Here is a 7,655-nt window from a genome sequence, read left to right as displayed (position 1 = left end):
ATTTCTATATTTGCTTACAAGTGCTGAAACTTGTTCTTGTGGTAATATTTATTTAAAGACACTTAAAGCTACCAAACATACTGTTTGTCAATGTCATGTAAAGTTAGATTTTTTTTTTCAATAAATGTGTACAAAAAAGGTCTATGCGCATCTTCACTCATTTATACCCCTATTCCATACTTGCATGTTGTGATTTGTTTTCCCTTCCTGCCTCTATTTTAAACCCAATACAAAACATTTTATACCTATGGATTCAAGTAATTGATTATCAGTTTGTTTTTTTCTAATTATGAATTCTTATGTATTAATCAAATGTATATTCATAAAATGCTCAAATTTCCACTGTATATTGATTGTAATGCATGTGGTTTTCTAAAACATTGCAGTTTTTTTCCATTTACTTTTGTTCTGTTCAGTAAAGTCTGAGTCTTTTGAAATTTGTGAGATTATGGTCCCTGATTAAACTAAAATACATCTAAATGACTTCCTGCTGATAGATATTATTAATTGGAGACACATAATAACATTCTTGTAGAGAAGACAGCCTTATAGTGGGTTATAAAAATGTGATTAAAAATGTCAGATCTTAAATGATCTTCAGAATGTCCCAGACTGTGCACAGTGACCAACAGTTGATACAGTGCCTTGCGAAAGTATTTGGCCCCCTTGAACTTTTCAACCTTTTGCCACATAAAGATATAAAATTATAATTTTTTGTTAAGAATCAACAACAAGTGGGGCACAATCGTGAAGTGGAATTAAATTTATTGGATGTGTCAAACGTTTTTAACAAATAAAAAACTGAAAAGTGGGGCGTGCAATATTATTCGGCCCCTTTACTTTCAGTGCAGCAAACTCACTCCAGAATTTCAGTGAGGATCTCTGAATGATCCAATGTTGTCCCAAATGACTGATGATGATAAATAGAATCCACTTGTGTGTAATCAAGTCTCCGTATAAATGCACCTGCTCTGTGATACTTTCAGGGTTTGTTTCAAAGCCCAGAGAGCATCATGAAGACCAAGGAACACACCAGGCAGGTCTGAGATACTGTTGTGGAGAAGTTTAAAGCTGGATTTGGATACAAAAAGATTTCCCCAGCTTTAAACATCCCAAGGAGCACTGTGCAAGCAATGAAATGGAAGGAGTATCAGACCACTGCAAATCTACCAAGACCCGGCCGTCCCTCTAAACTATCATCTCGAACAAGGAGAGGACTGATCAGAGATGCAGCCAAGAGGCCCATGATCACTCTGGATGAACTGCAAAGATCTACAGCTGAGGTGGGAGAGTCTGTCCATAGGACAACAATCAGTCGTACACTGCACAAATTTGGCCTTTATGGAAGAGTGGCAAGAAGAAAGCCATTTCTCAAAGATATCCATAAAAAGTCTCATTTAAAGTTTGCCTCAAGCCACCTGGGAGACACACTAAACATGTGGAAGAAGGTGCTCTGGTCAGATGAAACCAAAATCAAACTGTTTGGCCACAATGCAAAACAATATGTTTGGCGTAAAAGCAACACAGCTCATCACCCTGAACACACCATCCCCACTGTCAAACATGGTGGTGGCAGCATCATGGTTTGGGCCTGATTTTAATCAGCAGGGACAGGGAAGATGGTCAAAATTGATGGGAAGATGGATGGGTCCAAATACAGGACCATTCTGGAAGAAAACCTGTTGGAGTCTGCAAGAGACCTGAGACTGGGACGAAGATTTATCTTCCAACAAGACAATGATCCAAAACATAAAGCCAAATCTACAATGGAATGGTTCACAAATAAACGTATCCAGGTGTTGGGATGGCCAAGTCAAAGTCCAGACCTGAATCCAATCGAGAATCTGTGGAAAGAGCTGAAGACTGCTGTTCACGAACGCTCTCCATCCAACCTCACTGAGCTCGAGCTGTTTTGCAAGGAAGAATGGGCAAGAATTTCAGTCTCTCAATGTGCAAAACTGATAGAGACATACCCCAAGCGACTTGCAGCTGTAATTGGAGCAAAGAGTGGCGCTCCAAAGTATTAACGCAAGGGGGCCGAATAATATTGTACGCCCCACTTTTCAGTTTTTTATTTGTTAAACAAGTTTGACACATCTAATAAATTTAATTCCACTTCACGATTGTGTCCCACTTGTTGTTGATTCTTCACAAAAAATTATAATTTTATATCTTTATGTTTGAAGCCTGAAATGTGGCAAGAGGTTGAAAAGTTCAAGGGGGCCGAATACGTTCGCAAGGCACTGTATAGAATGTCCGTTGGAGACTCCCAACTCTAAATGTAATAGAAAGCACAAAATGTTCAAAACTATAGAAAAACAAAAATGGTGAAGAGGTGAACTGACCACCACTAGATCTAGATCTATCCAGCTCCATATTCTTGTAACACAATGTGTAGTCAGGCACAGCTCTGTCGGAACCAGTAGTACCTTCTTCAACAATTTGATTCATATTGTCCTTTGCTCCCCACATAATCCTTGGCCCTTGGCCTGCCTTGATCCTCTTGCCAGTTCACCACTGGTAACTCTTTGGACATATTTTAATAGATATTGACCATTGAAGATCAGAAATGCTTTACTAGAACTTCAGTTTTGGAGATGTCATAATACAGTTGTCTAGCCATTGAAATTTAGCCCATGCCAACATATTAACTTTGATGAGCAGAAGTTCATAAAAATGAGAGTTAAAAATGATTCATATTTCAAAATTGTTATTTTTGTAAAGATTGTTCCTTTTAAGAAAACATTGTTATTACAGTAGGGCTGCACGGTGGTGCAGTTGGTAGCACTGTTGCCTTGCAGCAAGAAGGTCCTGGGTTCAATTCCCAGCCTGGGGTCTTTCTGCCTGGAGTTTGCATGTTCTCCCCGTGCATGCGTGGGTTCTCACCAGGTACTCCGGCTTCCTCCCACAGTCCAAAGACATGCCTGTTAGGTTAATTGGTAACTCTAAATTGCCCTTAGGTGTATGAATGAGTGTGTGCTTGGTTGTTTGTGTGTTGCCCTGCAATGGACTGGGGACCTGTCCAGGGTGTACCCCGCCTCTCGCCCATAGACTGCTGGAGATAGGCACCAGCTCCCCTGTGACCCACTATGGAATAAGTGGTAGAAAATGACTGACTGACTGTTATTACAGTTCAAAGAGTTTACATACTATGTACACTATTTACAGTTCATTAAGGGTTCAATGATTCTGAGATTGACAGAACAGTTTTTTTGCGGCAGCACAAACCAAGTTGTGGTGTTCTTTTGACTAAAGCGAGATGGAGTGAAGACGTTGGCTCTCTGTCCTTCACTTATCTCAAAAGTTACCATGTACCTCTCCCAAACTCTCAGAGCAACATTTTGGAGGCACAGCTGGGAAGTTTGAACAGAGAAATAAATTCAGCCGTAAGTGGAAGCTGGAGCCGAATATACCTCATTGAACCCTAGCAACTAGCATTGGGGACCCAAGGCACCAGCCAGAACATATAAAATAAGGCTCAGGGGTTCTGATGGGAGGGAGGTGTGACCGGAGAAGCAAAGAGGAGAGACACAACTGTCTGGACTGGTGAATCTACAAAGTTTGCCTGAAGAAGTTATTATCTTGGTCTTAATGATGACGTTTTTGTCTCAGCCATGGCTATAGGGCTTGGAAATGTGAAATCAGCAGCACAATGCATTTTGGATTTTGCGGTGTAAGGCGCTAGTAGTGGCAGGGATCTAGTTGAATCGGTGTGGTTTTATTTGGATTAAACAATTAAAGAAAACAATAAAATGGGAATGTTTTGTTGCATAATTAACTGCCACAATCATTCTCATCTCCGGAAAGGAAAGAGGATCCCAAATGGAGTGCGTTTATTCTGTTTTCCAGCATGGAAGCAACACAGTAGAGCGCAGGTGGCAGCGATAACTTGTGCTAAGCAGAAAGCAATGTACCTTGGTTGCCTCAAATATTCTTTTGCATCTTTATTAAACTGAAAGAGCACAGGTAGAAAATAGTAGTACAACTTCCACAAAATAACACAAAATTATAACATAAAAAATAAAACTTTCATAAAAACAATCCAACAGTAAAATCAACATTGCTGTGCAAAGCACCGGTAGTCTGAGGTAAACAGGTTCAAAGTGTCAAACTAGTAGCATCTGCTAGCACTACTGAGCCAGTTACTCTAAAGCATAAATGAACCAATAAAAACATGCCACTGTAACATCATATGTACAACTTCCATAAAAAAAGTTCTCATTTTATACACGTTTGTGAACTCCAGATGAGCTTCCAAGGACTTGTAACTACGAAATTGCTCGTGTGTGTAGGCACTCACTCCACACACAAGATAACCAAACACATCGGGTAATGTTACTTCTGGAAGCTTCTGTGTTCGTACGGATCGAGCGTGTTAACTGACTGTATTTTCTCGAGGTATCGCTGTCTCAAAACGCTTTTTAACTTGTCCGTGACTTGCTATGCTCACATTCCATTGTTGTTAAAGGTAGCTTCTGTTAGCGACCCCGGTGTTACCATCAAAAAAATGGCTGCGGCAATCCCAGCGTGCAATGCGGCATGATGTCCATTCCCACTGCTCAGAAATGCTCAGGAATAGGGACCAAAAAACTATGTACTGGAAATGTTGTGTATGTACCGGACTATGTACCGGAAAACTATGTACCGGAAAACTATGTACCGGAAATGTACGGAAATGTTTGCAAAGTGAGCCGAGCATGGCCAAATCGAGCCAGTGGAAAAGAGCCATAAGTGGAACCTGTCCTGTTAGGTTCCAGTTGTTACCCAACCCACTGCATATACTGAGTAAATAACCCCCACGCACATACACGTGTGTATACTGATTTGCACATGAAGGGGAAGTTTAATGGAGATTCTGCATAGTGGGGCAACCTGATTATAAACACTCCACAGAATAAAACAGTTCCCTTTTGGAGGTCTGAAGATAGATACATGCGTCCAGGTAACTGTCATATGTGCGATACAAACATATTTAGGACACTTGTTTTTACTGTTCACTGTTGATTCTGTGTGCTGTACTATGTTCTTGCTCCGTATGTTAGCATGTATTTTATGATGCATTATGAAGTTAATACAACACTTGTCACCCTTGGTGGGCATGTGGACCTTCAAACATACAGATATCTTTATTTTGTGTTAATGTTAGCTGTATGTATTCTGTGCACTAATTTAATTATCATTTGCCTTATTTGGATTCACAAAAACCTCCATGAGCCTATGTACATTTTCATTGCAACTTTGCTTGTGAACTCTATTTTTTACAGCACAGCAATCTACCCAAAACTTATGATGGACGTTTTAGCTGAAAAACAAATAATAAGTTACTCATCTTGTTTGTTTCAATGCTTTTTATATTACTCTTTAAATGGTTCAGAATTCTTACTTTTGTCAGTCATGGCTTGTGACAGGTATGTGTCCATATGTAAACCTCTGCAATATCACACAGTCATGACCAGAACTGTTGCTTCTGTCTGCCTCGGCTTTTCTTGGATTGTCCCTGCTTGTTAGATAATAGTGCCAGTTGCTTTAGGTGCAAATGCCAAACTCTGTAGCTTAACGTTAAAAGGGATCTTATGCAACAATTCTATTTACAAACTCCACTGTGTGATGTCCAATGCCCTATCTGTGAATGGTGTCATTGTCTTGATTAATGTTACAGTGCTCCCTGTGCTTTTCATTCTGTTTATATATGCAAAGATATTTATCACAACCTTACAAAGTTGCAGAGAAGATAGGAAAAAAGTTGCACAAACCTGTTTACCTCATCTGCTGGTTTTGCTCAATCACACCTACTTGGTCACATTTGATGTCACGGATGTACGGATGGAGGATTTTTACTGATATTCTTTTTTACATTTGGACATTTGTTATGATGCATAACCATAGCAGTAAGCAGTTTTTTTCTACAACCGAAAGTAGCTGATTAACATCTCAAAAACTTAAAAAAATACCTCAACTCCATCCCCAAATTCCAGATGAGTTCAAAAAGAGGCACCGTGGAGGCAGAGCAAGAGCAAAGAGGAGAGAGAGACGGAGGAAAATTAAACCATTTCTTCCATAGATTATAATGGGCAATGTGAGATCTTTGGTAGACAAACAAGTGATGGATTGGTTTAAGGCTACAAACTGGTGTACATTCCACGAGTCACATGGAGAGGACATTGATCTCAATTTCTCTGTGGACAGCACCATGCCCACTAGAACATTGAGATATGTCCCTTAAAACAAACACGGGGTCAACAGTGACCTGAAAGAACTGCTAGTCAAGAAAAAGAGAGCCTTCAGAGAGGAATACAGGGAATAATTGAGTAAAAAGCTCCAAAATCAAGTTAATGCGTCCATGACGAAATGACCAGGTCTGCTGTGGCACTTTTCTGTATTTCTTGATATCACATTCCTTGTGATACATTGTTTTGTTTTTTTGCTTATTTCTTTTTTAGTACAATGAAAAAAGCTAGGTTACAATCATGTCTCTTTAGTCTACATTATAGCCCTGTGTGCACTTTGTTAATAAGAGAAAAAGTAATCAGGCCTGACCCTGCTTATCTTCTGAAATAAATGAAAAGATCCATTGTTGCGACAGTTTGACAGTAGCTACAAGTGAACTTTATGGATTTATTCATTCATACATACTTAAATTGAGACCAATTTATGGGAAAAACTGCAATTTTCTTCTAATGTACATTTACTTAACTTTATTGTCTGTTCCATGTGATCGCTGGCCTGGGCAGAGATTATAACAGGGCCTTTGAAACAAATAACTTTACTTTTGGACACTGTCTTCCATCCCAACCTGTGTAGAGCTGGAGAGCTTCTTCAGTAACAGACTGCTGCATCATAGGTGCACAAAAGATCGTTATCGTTTGTTGAGTGTAATAAAATAAGCTGGATAACAACAGTGTCTCCGTAGTCTAAGTTATATGAATTGTTCATTCATTTATTTATTTATTTATTCATTAATTCATGCATTCATTTATTCATACAAACACTGAGACTTATTAAGGGAAAACACCACAATTTCCTTCCACTGTACATTTCATCTTACTGTGTTATTTGTACCATGTTGGGCTGGGGAAAATGTTTTGTTTAAAAGGCAGCACCTTTTAAACAAAACATCAGGGCGCCTCAGGAGGGGGAAGCAGTGCTTCGCCAACACTATTTATAGTGGGGGTGGGGAGCTGCTGACCTCGACTGAGGACATTATTGGGCGGTGGAACGAGTACTTCGAGGATCTTCTCAATCCTGCCATCATGCATTCCCTGGTGGAAACAGAGGCTGGGGACTCGGGGTTGGACTCCTTCATCACCCAGGCTGAAGTCACCGAGGTGGTTAAAAAGCTCCGCGGTGGCAAGGCTTCAGGGGTGAATGAGATCCGCCATGAGTACCTCAAATCTCTGGATGTTGTGGTGCTGTCATGGTTGACATGCCTCTTCAACATTGCGTGGCGGTCGGGGACAGTGCCTCTGGACTGGCAGAATGGGGTGGTGGTCCCCCTTCATAAGAAGGGGGATTGGAGGGTGTGTTCCAACTACAGGGGGATCACACTCCTCAGCCTACCTGTTAAGGCCTACGCCATGGTATTGGAGAGGAGTATGCAAGCACCTGAAGCCAGGCTGGGCTACCCCGGGCTGGTGCCCAGACCTGAGCAACCCCGG

At 40.6% G+C, this 7,655-nt stretch overlaps 1 pseudogene; it reads left to right on the top strand.

Annotated features, from left to right (window-relative positions):
- The first annotated feature begins 5,040 nt into the window (after window positions 1-5,040).
- Window positions 5,041-5,841, top strand: LOC124871394 (annotated as a pseudogene).
- The last annotated feature ends 1,814 nt before the right edge of the window (window positions 5,842-7,655 follow it).

This window comes from Girardinichthys multiradiatus, chromosome 7 (assembly GCF_021462225.1).
Source record: "Girardinichthys multiradiatus isolate DD_20200921_A chromosome 7, DD_fGirMul_XY1, whole genome shotgun sequence".
Taxonomy (NCBI): Eukaryota; Metazoa; Chordata; class Actinopteri; order Cyprinodontiformes; family Goodeidae; genus Girardinichthys; species Girardinichthys multiradiatus.
This window is presented reverse-complemented; position numbering and strand designations above follow the sequence as displayed.